The sequence below is a fragment of the Castanea sativa genome, chromosome 4, assembly GCF_040712315.1.
Source record: "Castanea sativa cultivar Marrone di Chiusa Pesio chromosome 4, ASM4071231v1".
NCBI lineage: Eukaryota > Viridiplantae > Streptophyta > Magnoliopsida > Fagales > Fagaceae > Castanea > Castanea sativa.
In genome coordinates this window covers 22,238,490-22,257,610 of record NC_134016.1, presented here as the reverse complement: position 1 = coordinate 22,257,610, position 19,121 = coordinate 22,238,490, and the positions used below count along the sequence as shown (strand labels likewise).

General features: G+C 36.3%; 1 long non-coding RNA gene across 2 annotated transcripts; it reads right to left on the bottom strand.

Moving 5' to 3' along the window:
* Nucleotides 1-2,355: 2,355 nt before the first annotated feature.
* On the bottom strand, nt 2,356-5,810 carry LOC142632257 (uncharacterized). 2 transcript variants are annotated; one of them, XR_012843762.1, is made up of 7 exons: nt 4,248-5,810; nt 3,880-4,108; nt 3,558-3,778; nt 3,326-3,418; nt 3,126-3,233; nt 2,654-3,027; nt 2,356-2,516 (listed from the first exon to the last, which is right to left on the bottom strand). It is a non-coding gene; the product is annotated as an uncharacterized LOC142632257 (long non-coding RNA). The 2 variants fall into 2 exon arrangements; XR_012843761.1 differs by having other exon boundaries at nt 3,558-4,108.
* Nucleotides 5,811-19,121: the final 13,311 nt, after the last annotated feature.

The window sequence follows — 19,121 nt, the reverse complement described above, 5'->3', positions numbered from 1 at the left end:
GGTGCTGAAATAGCATCATTTAACAATAGTAGTTTTTCATCACTACGCTTCCCAATATGATCATCAGGAATAGGATCATCAACTTCTACAGTCTTTTCTTGAACTAGAGGAATGTTTTCTAACTGAGTTTTCGAACACAGTTCATCATTGATCACCACATTTGAAAAGTCCATGACTATTTTAGTTCTCAGGTTGTATACTCTATAAGCTCTACTAGTGGAGGAGTATCCCAGAAAGTATCCCTTGTCACTCTTTGCATCAAACTTTTTTAAGTTTTCCCTATCAAGCAAAATATAACAGTCACTGCCAAATATCCGGAAGTATTTGACAACAGGCTTCTTTCCTCTCCAGAGTTCATAAGGAGTTTTCTTGGAATCAGGTTTGAAATACACTCGGTTAAGCGTATGACAAGCAGTGTTAACTGCTTCTCCCCAGAAGGACTTGGGCATCTTTTTGTTATGTAGCATGAAACAAGCCATCTCTTGAACAACCCTATTCTTCTATTCCACTATTCCATTTTTTTTGTGGTGTCTTGGGTGAAGAGAACTCTTGATGTGTGCCTTAATCAATACAGAAGGTAGCTAGCTTTGTGTTTTCAAATCCCCTTCCATGATCTCTTCTAATTTTGGCTATCATAGTTCCTTTCTTAACTTGCAATTTCTTGCACAAATGTATCATCTTTTCAAGAGCCTTAGCTTTATCTCTCAAAAGCACAACCCAAGTATATCTAGTGAAATCATCCACAACAACTAGAATATACTTCTTTCCACTTAAACTCTGAACTCTGGCAGGACCTATGAGATCAATGTGCAATAACTCTAGAGGTCTTAAAGTTTGAACTTCAGTCACAAACGAATGTTTGGACTTCACTTGTTTACCTATCTGACATGATCCACATATGTACTTTTCTATCTTTTCAAACTTGGGCAAACTAATAACTGCATCACAGTTGGAGATCTTCTCTAATTGCCTGTGACTTGCATGTCCCAACCATTGATGCCATAAGTCTACTTGATTGATTTTTGCACTAAAACACTTGTTGCTTATACTTGGTGTTATACCATAACAGTTGTCAGTTGTCCTAACACCAATACACATGCAGTCACCTCCTCCATCAAGTATCTCACATTCATAATTGGTGAAGAGACAATTTAATCCATTATCACAAATCTGACTGATGCTGAGTAAATTAGCCTTCAACCCATCAACATACTAGACGTCTTCAAAAACTGGCAACCCTGGGATATCCACAGTTCCAATGCCTCTGATCACAGATTTGCTTCCATCTCCAAAGTTGACTGTCCTAATCTTTCCTTCAAAGAGTGTCTTAAATAAAGCTTTATTTCATGTTATATGCTTGGAACACGTGCCTTTAAGGCGATTAAAGCAGTATAACATACATAATTATCATCACATGTAATTATACCAAGATACTCAAGAAAAGACTTAACAAAAGCAACAAGAGACACAAACTAAAAGTAGATAAATTGAAACTTTAGCAATAAGAACTTCCAAATATCCATGACAACAGGGGTCAAGAATCAACTCTTAGATCAAAGGATCTAAACACTAGAGCTAATCCGTCCTGATACCACTTGTACGTTTTTAGACCCCTTAAAACACAAGTTGTTTAACCTAGTTATTCAGCCAAGTGATTAACTTACACTACAACAAAATGTATTTTCAGTGATGAAAAAATTCGACACTAAAAGCGCAGTTTTCCGTCACTAAGGACCTTTAGTAATGAAATTGGACTTTTAGCGACGAAACTCATTTCGTCACTGAAACCCCATCACTAAAAGTCCTGGTGACGAAAAATTTCGTCACTAAAAGTCCAATTTGATTTAAAAAAAAAAACTTTTAGCGACAAAAACGTTTCGTCATTAAATGTTTTCCTCGCTAAAAACACCATTCAGTGACGAAAATATTTCGTCACTAAAAATACTTTAGTTTATTAAATCATATTTAGTGACGAATAATTTCATCACTAAAACTATTTTCGGATACATATAGTGACGAAAACGTTTGTCACTAAAACTATTTTTAAGAAAATTCAGGCACATAAAGCGACGAAAATTTTTGTCACTAAAACCATTTCTTACCAAATTTTGCTACATTTAGTGACGAAATATTTCGTCACTAAAATAATTTTTTGTTGCTATATTTGTAACGAAAAAATTTGCCGCTAAAACTTATTTTCTATTTTTATTTTTTTCATAGCTTTGATATTAACCTGGAACCTGCTATTACATTATTAAAACATCACATTTGAATAATACATTTATTTCAACAACACATTTATAAAAAAAGATCCATACATTCCACAAGTAAAAAATAAAACAAGTATCCAATTTAAACTCCTTCCATACAATAATTGTTTGCAACATATACAATAACTCGAGATGTTTTATAATACAAAAAGTGTAGTATAATATAATTAGAACTAATGGAAGATGTCCTTATATGTCTTCAAGTAATGCCAAAAGTAAATCTCCTAAAAGCCACTAATAAGAAATCTGCACAAATATAAAAACAATACTACATTAAATCGTAAAGTAAAAATATTAACTATGTTATAAGAAACATTTCTAACAATGCATTAAGAGTAGTCACATCATGTAATGTGGGTCAATTGCTAAAATAAAGTACTAACCAAAAAATATTTTAACTTGAAGTTGAACCACTCCCATAGGTAAGAGTGTCACCATAACCCTTACTCCTTAAAAAGTTAAGAATATTCTTTTGGATCTCTTTTTGCTTAGCTCGCTCCTCTTGGTCCCTAGCTCGCTCCTCTTGGTCCTTAGCTCTTGTCTCTTTGAGCTCAATTATCTTATTTTCTAGCCGTTGGATATACTCCACCGAGGAATTAGATAAGACGGTGGTTACTAGAGAAGAGGAAGGTCTCATGCCAAGTCCTTTTACAATACCAGACTTCTTCTTAAAAACCAAGTTTGAGATCTCCTCTTGTGTAAGAGGAATTGCATTAGGATCTTAACAATGATCCTCTTGCACTTTGAGAATATTTTCCTATCATTTGAAAAAGAGAAAGAAACAAACAATCACAACATTAATGATACATATATTATAGCTTCACAAACATGATAGGGATGGAATAATATACATACATATGTCGCTTCATCCTCATGGTGTATCCACATATTTGTATTTGGATTGAAATGAACATCTTTGAAGATTTTTGCCAATTCAGGAACTTGATCGTCATTATTATTTGTCTAATTAATTAACATTCAAGTGTTAGATAGATATACTTAATTAATCACAACATGTAATATACTAAGGTTTAAGAAAATGAAAAAACACGCACCTCCTCATCAACCCTAACAGTAAGCGCCTTTGTCTCGCATCTATGTTTGCCTAAAGTTTTCGTCCTATTTTCAGAGTTCTTTCTTAGTTTTTTCTAATAAACAACATTCAAGATATTTATTAGATCATGAATAAAACAATATACATTTACTTCATCTAAGTATTAATCTAATCAGTTTACAACATAATATAGTAAACATTAGATAATAATAATATACGTATAAATAATTTACCAGCCAATCCTCATTGGTCCATCTCCCATCAATGAGTTCAGTCCACCGCTCAAGTTTGGCATTCTTTGGCGGGTGGCTTCTTGCATAGTTAGCACTATGAGATTGTACAAGCTTTTTATAAGCCTGATGCAACTTGTGGGAGCTGGAACTCAATAATCTTCCACATTTTGTATTTAATGTTTTCGTTACCAAGTTAGAATCCCCTTGTAGCTCAAACTGATCTTGTAAAATGAAGTGTATATGTATTATAAAAATATGATTATATGAATTTAAATACTTAGTGACAACAAAGACGAGTTAGACTTTATAAATGTAAATTTACCGCGATATTTGGAAGCACAACATCTTTAGTGGCAGCATTAACATTTTTCCAATTTTTTATGTTGTAACTGGACAAATTACTTCGTACTTGTATGCCAATTTGATTGACAAACTTGCACGCATTTTTCCCAACAGGAGCATCATACTCTGCAGCTATATGTACTGGCAACTTACCACTTTTTTCAACAAGTGCCTGTACTGATATATCACATGTTGTTCCATGGGTATTTCTGCTAGCAGATCATATTTAAACACTATTAATGTTAAAAAATTATACATTCCATGTATATTATAGCTTAATTAAGTGATATATAATCTTAAAAATAAAAATAAGGTGCAGTTGTAATTAAGTATGTTCTATGTAGTTACCAGTTGTGCTAGTTAATGCGCCGGTAGTTTGCGCCTCCGCACTAGAAGAACTTTGGACGGGAGGATTTGCTTCAGGAGGTGTTTTCGTAGATTGGACCACTAGGATAGATGCCTCACCTCGCGAGCGTTTAAGTCGTCTTGATGCCATCTGTAACTAACAAATATACACATAATGGAACAACAAAGTCATTACAAGTAATGGAACAATAAAGTTATTATCATCTATTGTACTCTATGGAACATCTATTGTACCTTATGGATTACAGAATTAGATGACTCATCATCATTGTCATCATCATCAATAGGTAGTACATAATCATCATCTACCACAACACTAGCTCTACTTCTTTTCCCTTTTGCACAATTAGATTGAGCAGTATCCTTTAGAGAAGTTGATATGTGCTTCAATCCCCAAGCATCAATTCTCTCTTAGTTTTGTCTCATTTTATCCAATCTTGTCGTCTCATACCTCGGTATGTTATGAGTGTATTTAGCCTTTTTGGGCATTTTTTTAAAACTATGTATTGACGTGAAAGATAAGTACAATTGCTACTAACTTAACATCAAAGTCCACACCATTATCTATATCAAGCAATTCACAAGTGCAAAATTTGAACACAATTGCTACTAACTCAACACAACAAATGACCACATCAATATCCATATCAAGTTCAAGATAAGTACAAAATATCTCAATAACAATTACTACTAACTTTACATATCATAGTCTACACCATTATCCATATCAAACAATTCACAAGTGCTAAATTTGAATACAATTACTACTAACTCAACACAACAAATGACCACATCAATATCCATATCAAGTTCAAGATAAGTACAAAACAATTGCTATTTAGACAAGCATAAAACTTTAAGACAAGCACACAACATTTAAGACAATTGTTATGAATTCTACATATCATAATCCATATCAAGATCAACATCAGGTATGTCATGCTCTTCATTTTGATTAGCATCTCTTGAAGTTCCATCTTCAAGAACAACCTCAATTTCAACATCACCCATACAATAGTCAATAATATTGTCCTCAACATTGATAGAGACAGCATCAACAATCGCTTCTTGTTGGAATGCATCACTATCTTCTGTATTATCATTGGATTCTCTACCCCCGAGTTTTGGGACATCAAACACTCCCCTATGTTGGATGGATTGCACAATTTTCCCAAGTTCACCCAATTTGGTATTTTGAAGGTAAAAAACTTGTCTTGCTTGACTAGGAAGTATAAAAGGGTAATTTTCATACCACCGACTTGTAACATCAATGCTTGTGTAGTGTGCATTGGTTCTTATCGTTCTCCTTTGACCATTGGTACCAGTATTGTACCATTCACACTGGAATAAAACAACTTTATGGCGAAACACATACTCCAATTCCCAAATTTTGCACACATGACCATAGAAGTCGTGCATTTTTCCCTCATGGTCCCCTTTAGTACATACACCACTCTTTTGGGTTACATGATGATTGTCTAGGTCCCCTTTGGTATATGCATATGAAATCACATACTTTGAATAAGGCTCTAGCTTAAGACTATTGTACAACAAGTACCAATGAGCAGTATCAAGCAATGCACGAGACAAGTTGCCATCATTCCGCCTACCACCTGTAGGTCAGGCAGTCTGTGAGAAAACTATCAATCCTTCGCTAGATTCACAAAAATCTTTATTTCTTTCTCTTCGATTATGCACAGTTTCGATCCCATCAATATACAAAGACCAGTTGTTAATACATTCTTTGAGAATGTAAGCCTCTGCAATCGAACCTTCTGGTCGAGCTCGGTTGGAAACGTATTTTTTCAATTTTCCAAGGTACCTACGAGGAAAAAATACGCACATTATGTGATTTTATATCACATGGGAAAGATACAATTGATGGATGCATTAAAGGATCTAATTACCTTTCAATTGGGCACATCCACCGATATTGTACCGGGCCTCCTAGAATTGCTTCTCAAGGCAAGTAAACAGCAAGGTGGACCATAACATCAAAGAATACTGGAGGAAAGAACCTCTCAAGCTTGCATAGTATAAGAACTATATGTTCTTCTGGTTTCTCCAATTCACTCCATTTTAGGGTCCTTGAGCATAAGTCTTGGAAGAAGCTGCTCAACTCAAACAATACAATACTAATGTCTTTATGTGCAAACCCTCACAACCCAATTGGAAGAATTCGTTGTAGTAGCACATAATAGTCGTGGCTTTTCAAACCAGATAATCTACCGTTTTTTGCATTCACTGACCTTGATATGTTGGCTGCATAGCTATCTGGATATTTGATTGATTTCAAAAAGTCATAGAAACCATCCCTTTTATTTGGAATTAATGAAAAGAAAGCCCATGGCTTGTCATATGATCCATCAGGACGTTGTTTCAAATGCAACGTGTACCTAAAGTCTATCCATGCCTTGTCAGTATCCTTGTTTCTCCCCTCAATTCCTAACAAAGTACCGTAAGTACTCTCACTAATGTTCTTCTCCACATGCATGACATCAATGTTGTGCTTAAGTTTCTTATTCTTCTAGTATGGAAGCTTGTACAAAATACTTACCTTTGACCAATTTGGCTCCCCAATGACTTATCTCTTCTTGTTACTTGGATGCTTTCCTAAAATTATATTTGACATTCTATCTAACTGCTCTTGTATCTTTCTCACTTGTAACTCTAAAGATCTCTTCCGTTTCTCTGATAAACCATTATGCAATTGACTATGTCTCCAACGATGTTCCATAGACAAATAAGTTCAACGGTTAATGAATCCAATTTTACTTTCCAACGCTTTTGAATATGGTTCATTGTTGTAAGTGTAACAAGAATGATAACCCTTTGTCCTCCACCCAAACACGTTACCAAATCTAGGATAGTCATGTATTGTCCATAACAAAGTTGTACACATCTGAAAATGCTCTTTACTATAAGCATTATAAGTTTCTACACCTTCTTCACACAACTCATTCAACTCGTCAACCAATGGTTTCAAGTAAATATCAATCTCATTTCCTAGTTGATGGGGACCAGGAATAAGCAAGGACAACATAAAATATGGCTCCTTCATAACCAGCCAAGATGGTAGGTTATAGGGGATAAGTATGACAAACCACATACTATAGTTTTTGTTCATATTCCCAAAAGGGTTAAATCCATCTGTAGCCAACCCCAACCTTACATTGTGAGGTTCGAGGGCAAAATTAGGATGTTGCAAATCAAACTCCTTCCACTCCTCACTATCAGTCGGATGCCTCATTATCCCATCATCCACACGTTTGTCTATATACCATCTCATGTTCTTAGCTCTTTGGCTTGACATGTACAATCTCCTTAGTCTCGGTGTCAACGAAAAGTAACGCAATACCTTATGAGGAATCTTCTTACCTTGGGCATGTGTATCCTTGTACCTAGGCGCCTCACACACCAGACATTTATCAAGGTTTTCATTTTCCTTCCAAAATAGTGCACAATTATTTTTGCATGTATCTATATGCTCGTATGACATGCCCAAGTTACATAATATCTTCTTTGCTTCATAAGTTGACCTTGGAACCAAGTTAACTTTCGATAAAACCTTTGTCAGCAATTTTAGCATCATATCAAGTCCCTTATTATTCAAGTTGGTTATTACCTTTACATTCAACATCTCAATAACAAACTTCAAGATACTATAATCAGTGCAACCTGGATACAACTCACACTTTGCATCTTCCCAAGTTTGTCAAATTGACATACCTCCTCATCTTCAGTTGCATTTCTTGGTTCCCCTTTAATTCGGTCACCTACCAAGGCATCAATACCATCTATATGATCACCATCCGACATTTCATTATCATGAATGTTCTCGTTCAATACACGAGGTTCTCCATGATTATACCAATTAATGTAAGATTGCATAATCCCACGATGAAGCAAATGGATACGTACAGTATGAGGAGATTATCGATAGCAATTCACACAGTGAATACACGGGCACAGAATATTACCACTTAAGTCCACAACCGCTCTGCAAAATTAATAAATGCATTGACCCCTTCAATATATGGATGGCTTAATCTGCCATTGGGTGTCTTACCCATTGTCATGCAATTTTTATCCATGTTTGACTACAATTACAAGATGAATGATACTTTAGTAAAATAAGGACAACTCATACATAATGTATTCTAACATCTAAGTCTATTAGCTACTTAGATAAAGTTCTATCCCATTCATGAATGCACAAGTCTATATTAATACTTAAACACTCCCAATATTAGTTTAAACTACCTTATAACACCATGCAAGCCACCCGCTTGCTCCAACACAACATACTACCACAAAACCAATCACTAACATCACAAGTATAGAGTTTTACAAGTATCTAAATCAAATAAAATACTATTCATCACATCTAATCAACAATAGTCATTAACATTTGCAAGAAATGAAAAACACTCCCAATATTAGTTTAAGCCACCTTATAACACCATGCAAGCTACCGCTTGCTCCAACACAACATACCACCACAAAACCAATTTCCAACATCACAAGAATAGAGTTTTACAAGTATTGAAATGAAATAAAATACTATTTATTACATCTAATCAACAATACTCATTAACATATGCAAGAATTGAAAAACACTCCCAATATGTATTTAAACCACCTTATAACACCATGCAAGCCACCCGCTTGCTCCAATACAACAACCCACCACAAAACCAATTTCCAACTTCACAAGTATAGAGTTTTACAAGTATTTAAATCAAATAAAATACTATTCATCACATTTAATCAACAATACTCATTCACATTTGTAAGAAATGAAAAATACTCCCAATATTAGTTTAACCCACCTTATAACACCATGCAAGCCACCCGCTTGCTCCAACACAACATACCACCACAAATCAAATTTCTAACATCACAAGTATAGAGTTTTATAAGGTTTTCAACTAAAATTTACTTACTTTGCTCAAGCTAAGCTTACAATTTTTAGAAAAAATCCAAAGTAATTGCAAACAATGTGTATTTAGCCTGCAAAAGAAAAGTTAAATTTATAAGTACTTTAGTCTTGAAAATGATCCTCTCATAAATTACTACACAAACTCATAGCTTACACATGTAATACACGTAGTGCTTACACCAATCAGAAAAGTGATGAAGGGAAAGTTATCTTTAACATCCCCTGTAGATACAAAGAGATTACCAATTGGCACTATAACAAATAGCTCTTATGGAATCCTTATGAAAGGGCCCGCTGGTATCATCCACCAAAGAAATTGCACTAACCCCTCTGTAAAGGAAGGAACTAAAGAGAAAAAAATTGTTGCTTAATTACATTCTACACTATTAGAGAGTCACACTCATCAAATTTGCACCTTTTTTCCCCCAAAAATTCTGATAAGTTGGGAACTTCCTTTTAATTGACAAAAGCCAAAAGGTAAGAACTTTCATCAAAATCAATCTTTAAATGCTCACTTAGTAGCTGAGAAAACGTAAAAAACTGAATTTTAATAAAATTACCAAACTATGTTGATGCAAGTATTGAACTAACTAAAACATTATAACAAAAACTGGGTATTTATTAACTTTCTCTCACATTTCTTGGCAACCAAATAAGGCATAAACTTCATGCTTGAGCAAACACCAACACATTATTAACCTCCAATCCAAAATTAAATAATAAACACAAACGAGGGCCACACCACAACAAAACAAACATGAGAGCATTTGAGCCATGCCTTTTCGTTTGATTTATACCATTCTCAACAAAAATAAAAATACCCATTCTCAACAAACATGAGCCGAAGGGAATGAAAGAAAAAAAAAACTCACGCCAAAGTTTCCCTCCACTGACGCCCATTTTTCAGATCACAATAGTGATTGAATTTATTTTTCGTTGCTAAATGTTATAATTTTTTTCATTATTAGTGACGAAATGCATATTTCGTCACTAAAGCTGTAACTTTAGCAACAAAAAATATTTCCTCACTAAAAATACATTTTGTTGTAGTGTTAGGAAAATTATTCAAATCTAGGTTAACACAAGTAAATCATATCATGTAAAGCAAAGCAGAAAAGTAAATAACATACGATATGATAACCTAGAAAAACCAAATCGGTAAAAAACCTAGGAAGGATTTAACCTAGCTATTCTTAAGATAAAACAGATCCACTATGAAAGAATTGAAGTTTTACAATAGCGACTCAAACCACTAACATCCTATTGCTACCTCGAGTAGAAAACTTACTACCACGACCACGTGACAGCTTCGAGACCACAAACTACTTGTTTCTCAGATCCATAGCATCCACAAGTATCCCACTTGTATTTCTTTAAACTCTTTATGCAGCAACTGAAACGATCACCAAGCTCTCGACTCAATTTTGATTTTGATAACCCTAAGTGTGTATGAAGGCAAACACCTCTAGATCTCACAAGAGATTCACACACAGAGCATAAACAACAACATAAAAACGTGGCTAGAGTTTTTCCTTTTATACTTAAGGCAAAACATAAAACCCTACACGTCATATGGGCTTGGGTTGAGTTGGAAAATTTTGCAGAAAAACAATCTGCACGAGCTTCAATTGATTGAGTCTAATTTTCGATTGATCGAGCCTTGCAAAAAGTGAATAGTAATTCCTGGAATTACTCGATATCAACTTTACGTTAAATATAATTTGAGTAGCCTAAATCTAGACTATAAGTTTTGATCATGGTTTTGCCAACATTACACATTGAAGTTCTAATACATTTAGATCCTAAATCCTTAGAACCTAATAGTCATCCAAGGTACACAAGTACCAATGCACACAAAACACACACTGTTTTTGTATTTCTGATTTTTTTCAAATTCATTTTTTTTATTTTTTTTATTATGAAAACTAAATTAATGCAAAAACTGAAAACGTGCAAACAAAAACATGTTAAACAAAATATAGCATAAAACTAGACTGACTCAAACACAGGAAAGCAAAACACACAAGTAATGCATAACCATAAGAAGGGGGGAGAGAGAAAAAGTGATTGAATCACTTAAAGCCTTGGAGGAAGAACCTTTCCTTTGTGCAAACCCTTGAACCGATGGTGAAGGGAAAGAATTAAAACCGTTCAACTTCGAAAGGAACATGAAGGCCTTTAGAAGATCTCTAAAAGGGGCAAAAGAGAATGAAAACTGATTTTGGTTTCCAGTTGAGATCATATTGTTGCTTTTTGAGTGGCTAATCATTTGTAGCAATTTGGACGAGTATGCCTTGAAGCTCCATAGTGATGATAGAAATGCAGCTTCTTCAGTTGAGACTTTTGTTGTTAACTTTCTTAGTCCTAGGGTTTCTAGTCTCTTTCTTTTCAAGCTTAGAGGGTGCACCTAAAATGGATTTTCCTTTGTCTACATTCTCACTAGCTATATGTGTTTTACATTCATTGTTCTCAGAATTAACATTATTAGCAGGTGAGACAAACACAGTAGTACTAGAAGAGGCAATATTATAAGAAGAGAAATTATACCCCAAACTAGTTCTATCAGAAGCACTTTTTTGGGAACTCAACATCTCCTCGAGATTTGCACTAGAAGTCCTCTCCAATTGAGCTCTAACCTGGAATAGCTCCTCTTCAAGCTTCTTGGTCCTTTCAGCAAGGAAGTTGTTCTCGAACTGCAAAGCTCCAATGGTTTAATTTGCTTCATCAACCAAGAATGTATTGACCCTCTTGGTAAAGCAATCAATTAATTAGCCAAGTTAATTAATTAGATTTAATTACATGCAATAAGCATGGTAGCACAAACAAATCACCAACTAAAAGTAAATGCAGTGAAAAATAAGTTTGGCACAAGTGATTTGTTTACGAATGGGGAAAACTACCAAGGCAAAACCCCACCGGGTGAATTTAAGGTCACCACTCCCGATAATCCACTATTATCAAAACAAGCGGTTACAAGTAAAGGAATCCTAGTATTTTATGTCAACTTGCAATTGAATCCTTACCCCAATACCTAATTGGACTTGTAATGTAGTGACAATCTCTCTTTTCAATGCACGGTTCCCAATACGTGACTAACAAATCGATGCACGGATCCCAGTATGTGACTTACTCCTTTACAAGAATCTAAGTACGTGACTAACACACCAACTTAAGGAAGATGTTGGCTGCAAAGTTTTGTAGTTCATCCAAACGATAAAGATTAAGAAACTCCTTGGTTACAAAACCATTAGTGCAAAGACGCAGTAGCTTCTATAGAGAATATGATGAACTAGGTCAAATTTTGTCTTCGATCACACAATGCATGAAGGGATGCTATGATTCCTTTTGTGACGGCCTTTAAAATAATCCTTATATATGTCTTGGGTTGTGAGAAAATAAGTCCTACACAAATACACTTGGATATGTATGAAAATAGATTTGGAATTTGAATTTCGTAATTCTCGATAGATACTGTTTCTATCGAGAAGCTGTTGAGATTAGTCATTAAACCTCAATAGATATCTATCTGTCGAGCTTTAATGAACAACACTTCTTCACTTGTTTCTTGAACAGATTTGCATGGTTTCAATACTAAACTTGAACTCTTGTTCCTTGAAGTACTAAACCCATCCTAAATCTACCCAATTACAAGTAAAGTGCATTTTGTCAAAGGATTAGCCAATTTACATAACAAATGTTTTAACAAGTTCCACATATGTCCTAACAGTAAGGTTATTCATGCGTGCGCATGAACTCGTCCAAGGAACCCTAACTTTGTTTTGTCTGTTTTTGCTTCTGCTTTCACATGTATACCTCTACTTTAGATCCGTTTTTCATGTCTTCATAGTTCTAAGTCTCTGTTTCACATGTTTGTTTGCTTTTCACATGTTAGAATAAAGGTTTATCTTGTGTTTTCTTTGCTTGATGCCATGAGTATGCATTCACATGCTCATGCATAATGGCATAGGTGCTGAGTTTTTAAGTGAGGTAAGTCATGCATTGGTATGAATATGCATTTTAATGATGTAATGTGTTTGTTTGAAGTTTGATTTCATGTCTAAAAGCTTGGAATACATGTGATGATCTATGTATGCTTGCCATGCCTGTGTTTCTGCCTTGAATGGATATGATGATAGTAACATGCTAGGGTTTATGCCATGCCATGCTAGATGAATACTAGGTTGGTTGACATGCATGCTAGATGTATGTTAAGAGATGTCATGCTAGATGAATGTTAGGCTTTGGTTGACAAGCATGATAAATGTATGGTTTGGGATGATAGATGCCATGTTGTGTGTTTAGATGCATGTTAGTGTGTGTGTGAGTTAGATAACAATATTGAGTGTGCCTTTAATAGGGTTAAGACATAAGACACAATGAGAGGAAGCCAATCTTAGGGTTAGGCGGTTTTGGGTACCTAACACATTTCCAAGACCATACCTTAACTCTGAACCCATATCTCTGGTAGTAAGATCAATGGTCCTTTCTCGAGAGGACGCTATACATATGGTTCCTAGACTATTACAAAAACTAGGTAGCGACTCCCATTTCCGTTGTGTCCATAATGGTGACTCCGCTGGGGATTGTGAATTTAATTCCTATGCATCCTATTTCTAAGCCTTAATAAAGGCTTATTCAATACTTGTTTGTCTAAACCTTAATAAATCCTAAACACACATCACTTGGTTCGTTTGTCCTTTTAGCTCGGTTGGTGATGAGTGGGAAGATGGATGGCTTCATTCGGGCCCAAGTCTTTCAAAGTTCACCCCACCAACTCACAATGTGTACCATTGCCTATGATGGGCTTTGAGTACGTTAACGGTTTACCACCAATCAACAAAGGTCCACTTAGGCCCTCGGTTGGAACCATGGCCCACCTAGTTGTGAGTGACCTACTCATTTAACCCTTTAGTCTTAGGAAAGCTTACTCACACTTAGAGAGATCCTACCCCCAATCAAAAGTGGATATCTTTTATATATCTCTTATTTGTTCAACAATATATCTTGTGCTCATCTAATATTAAGGGACAAATAAAAGATGTAAAATTGGAAGGATGACCCTAAGTTATGGCATACCCTAAGACAATGGGGATGAAAGAAAAGAAGTTCTCACATACAAGAGGCTTGTCCCTAAATCTAAAGGGTATATCTAAAGGTTCATAAGACCATAGCCTAACTGCTATCATACGCCCAAACCAAAAAGCCCTTTTGAAAAGAAAGAGGAATTTGGGCCTAAGATAACAAGTATACTATGGACTAAGCATCCAAGATCCTACAAAGTCAATATGGATTTCCCTAATCTTGGGCCTTTTTGTTGCATGCCTAGGTCCAAAATGATGAGAACTTCATGGACCTTGAGGGGAAGGCTACAAAATATTTTAGCTAAAGGGCTACTTCAAAAAAAAAAATGATGATGATAATGAAATGAAAAGAGAAGAGCCCAAAGGTGATGAATATATTATTAGCCCATGTTTGAGACAAAATGTTGAAAATCTCTAAGTACATTCTAATGAAAGCCCATGAGAGTTAGATGAGAGCATTGTTGTAAATGGACTAAAGCCCAACAAAATAAGGGGCAAGGTTCATGAGAGGAAATGGAGTGATTCTGTACTTGGCCCATCATCAGAATGGACTTAAAGATTTTCTAAGAACATCTAAAAATAAAAGGAACCTTTTAAATGTGACGTGGCCTTGATGAAAATGAGACTTCTTTTTAGGCACTATTGCATCACCAAAATCAAGAAAACACGCCCCCCACTCCAATTTGGATTCGAAAAAAGAACGGAAAGTGTTTGGTCAAAATTGAAAACACATGTCAAGAAGAAGAGTTCCAAGTAGGGGAAACTTCTCAAGCAACAATGGCCGTTCCAATTAGTGATGAAATTGCACAAAAGATATTCAAGGTAATGGAAGATAAAGTGACATTCTCAAAAAGATGGGGAGTCGCCTCACTAAGCTCGAGGAAGCCAAGTTGAAGAAGTTGAACCCACAAGTAGAGGTTCTTGATGAAGAAGAAATGGAAGATTGGGATGAAAAGGATAAGGCTGATCATGAGAGGAACAAACAATTTGAGAAGCTTGCACAGAGACAGTGGCCATGAAAGAAATGATGGAGAAGATGCAACTAGCCTTTCGCAAAACCCAAGGGATGGATGATTGTCTCTATAACATAGGGGGCATAAGCTCCAAGACTCCTATTGAACTACCTCTAAAGTTCAAAATTTTTGATGTGGAAAAATTTGACGGAACTGGAGATCCAAAGCAACACGTTAAGAGGTATCTAAGCATTGTTGAAATGAAGGGGCTAGATGAGAAGCAAACTTTGCATGCATTTTCTTTCTCACTCATGAGAGGTGCATCAAGATGGTACTATAGTTCGGATCTTAGCAAGACTAAGGTGTGGAATGAGCTAGTGCCGTTATTTGTGGATCAATTCATCTTCAATACTATGATTAATGTGACTTTAAGAGATTTGGAGGCCACTAAGCAAGGAGTAGGGGAAACGTTCTCCAAATACATGACAAGTTGTAAGGGAAAGGCATTTAGAATGGTTATTAGGCCAAATGAGAAAGATCAAATCAACATGATTATCAAGAATTTGCTTCCGGCATATAATAGTAGGCTCTTGTCATCGCCAATGAGTTCTATTGGAGAGTTGTGTGATTGTGGAACTAGGATAGAGGATGCATCAATAATGAAAAATTGGAGAAGGGTGAGAGCAAAACTCCAATAAAAAAGACATATGGAGGAGGTGTGACTACCTCTAAAGCTCCCAATCTCATGAATGTAAGTGCCATCATATCTCAAAAAACCTTAACCTACCCATGCATCACAAAGAAAGCCCGCTGAGAATTTTCTGACCTAAGAATGACCATTGCCTAAGCATATAAGAATTTGTCTTGCAAAGGATTCATTAAGCCTCTAGATCCCACACCCATGCCTAATCCTGTACCTCTTACTTGGAACCTCAATGAGTATTGTCACTTCCACCAGAAATTCGGCCATAAAACCAACAATTGCTTCTTCCTCAAACATGAGATACAAGACCTCATAGACAATGGAACCCTCCCAAACCCCAATATCATCACCAAGCCTAGCATTAGAAAGAACCCTTTGCCTGATTATCATAAAGCTCCTCCTTTATATTAGAATTGGGTGCAAATTGATAAGATTGAATGGGATTGTTCAAAGTTGATAGAGACCGTGAAAGTTAATGCCTTAGAAGTTCAAGGAATATGGGATGAAGAAAATGAGGTTTTGAAGAATGCGGTGGCTGTGTGGGGGATACTTCCCAAAGGAATGATCGAGCTAAAGAAAATAGTCAGAGATGAAAATGTGGCCAATATTACTAGGAGTGAGAAACACTACAAACCATCCTTTTTGGAGAAGGATCATCTTGGTAGGGACATAGGAGAAGGGTCCAAGCCCACAGAACTTAAAGGGAAAGAAGAGAAAGAGGAAGAAGATTGAGTTTTGACTTAATTGAAGAAGACTCAAGCTTATGTATCTATATGGGGCTTTCTTATGGCTTCTCACAATCATCATGGTGCTCTTTTGGATGCTTTGAATGGAAATGAGGTACCCATAGAAACTACACCACACGTTGTGCTATCTCTCATGGAAGTTAAGGCCCTATCTCATCCTTTTCTCGCCTTTTCCGATAAGGAACTTCCTCCCAAGGAGCCATTCACACTAGACTTCTACAAATAACCATTGGGTGCTTGGGCGCCAAGGTTCCTATGGTGTTGATTGATAATGGATTCACATTGAATGTATGCCCTTTTAGGACTGCGCTTACCATTGCCTTAGATGTGGAGACCATCATACCTTCTCCTTTGACTGTCAAGGCATATGGTAATACCTTAAGGAAAGTTATGGTTACTTTCAAAGCTCCTTGCAAGATTGGCCCAATAGAGACAATTGTGGAATTCCATGTCATGGACATCACTCCTAATTACAACCTTTGCTGAGGAAGAGAATGGCTTCATGCTATTGGGCTATCCCCTCTTTTCTACACCAAAAGATGAAGACCCCATGGAAGGGAGGAATTGCTGTAGTGCGTAGTGATGGTGAGATCCTAGCACTAACTTGTGGACTAGAGGAAGAAGGAGGTAATCTCCAAATGAGTGGCTTTGAATTTATGAACATGGCTAATTATGGACTAAAGGATATGTGAGGGATTTCACAATTCGCTCCAATACCAATGGGCTTGGTTTGCGATCGAATGCTATAAAAGATTTGTGCCCCCTCATCCTTCACCAATTGGTCGTTGGATGGATTGGTAAGGCACACGGTCCGACAGGATGAAAGATATACCTCAGATTTGGTTCTATATTGTAGCCTTGAGGTAATTTCAATGATGAAGAACATGGGGTATATGCCTAGTATGGGTCTTGAAAAAGAAGGAAAAGGGGTGGCTGAATTCCCCAATTTCAAGACTAAACTAACCAAGGAAGGTTTGGGATTCTTTGAAGGCTGCGACGGAATCAAGAAGAACCTTGGTACCCTTAATGGAAACTTTGTGAAGGAAGGGGGAAACTTCCCTTTTTGTGGCTTTCTTGAACTTTGGGTAGGTAAGGATGGAAAGGTGTATTTGGGTTGGTAGATATTCTTCAACGAAAAGCTCACTTTCAAGGAGAAGCCTACGATGGTGATTAAGGAATTTCAAGAAGAAGTCGACTAGGTGAATTACATGGATGTTGAAGATGGAGGGGGACGTGCTCGCCATCACTAACGAGGAGCCAAGTGATCCTTTTGCCTTCATCATGCCTGTCGTGGGACAACTTAATAATTGGACTTAGGTTGGGTTTTTTGAAAATGTGGGAAAGAAAGTGTGTAATGCAAGTCCCAATGTACTTTTCAACATTTTTAATAAGATTAATTCTGAGTTGGCTTAGTTTGATATGTCCCATAATATTGAAATTCTGCACTTAAATGATTTAAAAGAATTTGAAAATGAAATTAATAACCAATTGGAAAAAGAAGATTGAACCTATGGAACCAACTTTTGAAACTCTTAATTTAGGCAATGATGAGACTCCACGTTTAATTAAAATTGGCTCAATCCTAAATGAAAAAGAAAGAAAAGACCTTAAAGAGTTGCTCATCGAGTTTCAAGAGGTGTTTGCATGGTCCTATGAAGATAAGCCCAATATTGATCTCGAGATGGCTTAACATCACATTGACACTTATGCCCACATGGTGCCTGTCAAGCAAAAGTTGAGGCGTATGAGAACCGAATGGATTTTAAAGATCAAAGAAGAGATCAATAAGCAATTGAAGGCGGGGTTCATTAAACTTGTACATCAAACCGAGTGGATAGCCATTGTTGTGCCTATGCACAAGAAAGATAGGAAGGTAAGAATGTGTGTGGATTTTAGGGATTTGAACAAAGCGTGCCCTAAAGATGACTTCCTTCTTCCTCACATAGATGTCTTAGTGATAACACAGCCGGTAGTGTGTTGATGTCTTTCATGGATGGTTTCTTGAGATACAACCAAATCAAGATGGCTCTTAGGGATATGACCGAGACTACCTTCACCACAAAATAGAGAATTTATTGTTACACCGAAATGCCATTTGGGCTCAAGAATGTGGGTGCAACCTACCAAAGAATGGCCACAGCCTTGTTACATGATATTCGGCACAATGAGGTAGGAAATTGAGCTGGGCAATATGTATGGAGTGGAGGGGGAAAACCTCCATTCCAAAGACGTGGCCCACGTGCCTCATCAGTGCAAAAAAGGAGCCGCTAGTAATAGCATCTGATTGATTCCTTTTCCACAATCCCAGTCTGTTGTCGTCGGTACAAAACCGAAAGGTATATCCTAAAAGGTATCAGCTTTTCCTTTTGAGAGTGATATAAAGAGTCATAATCAAGGAGATATTTGTGTTATGATTCCCACATTCCAAATA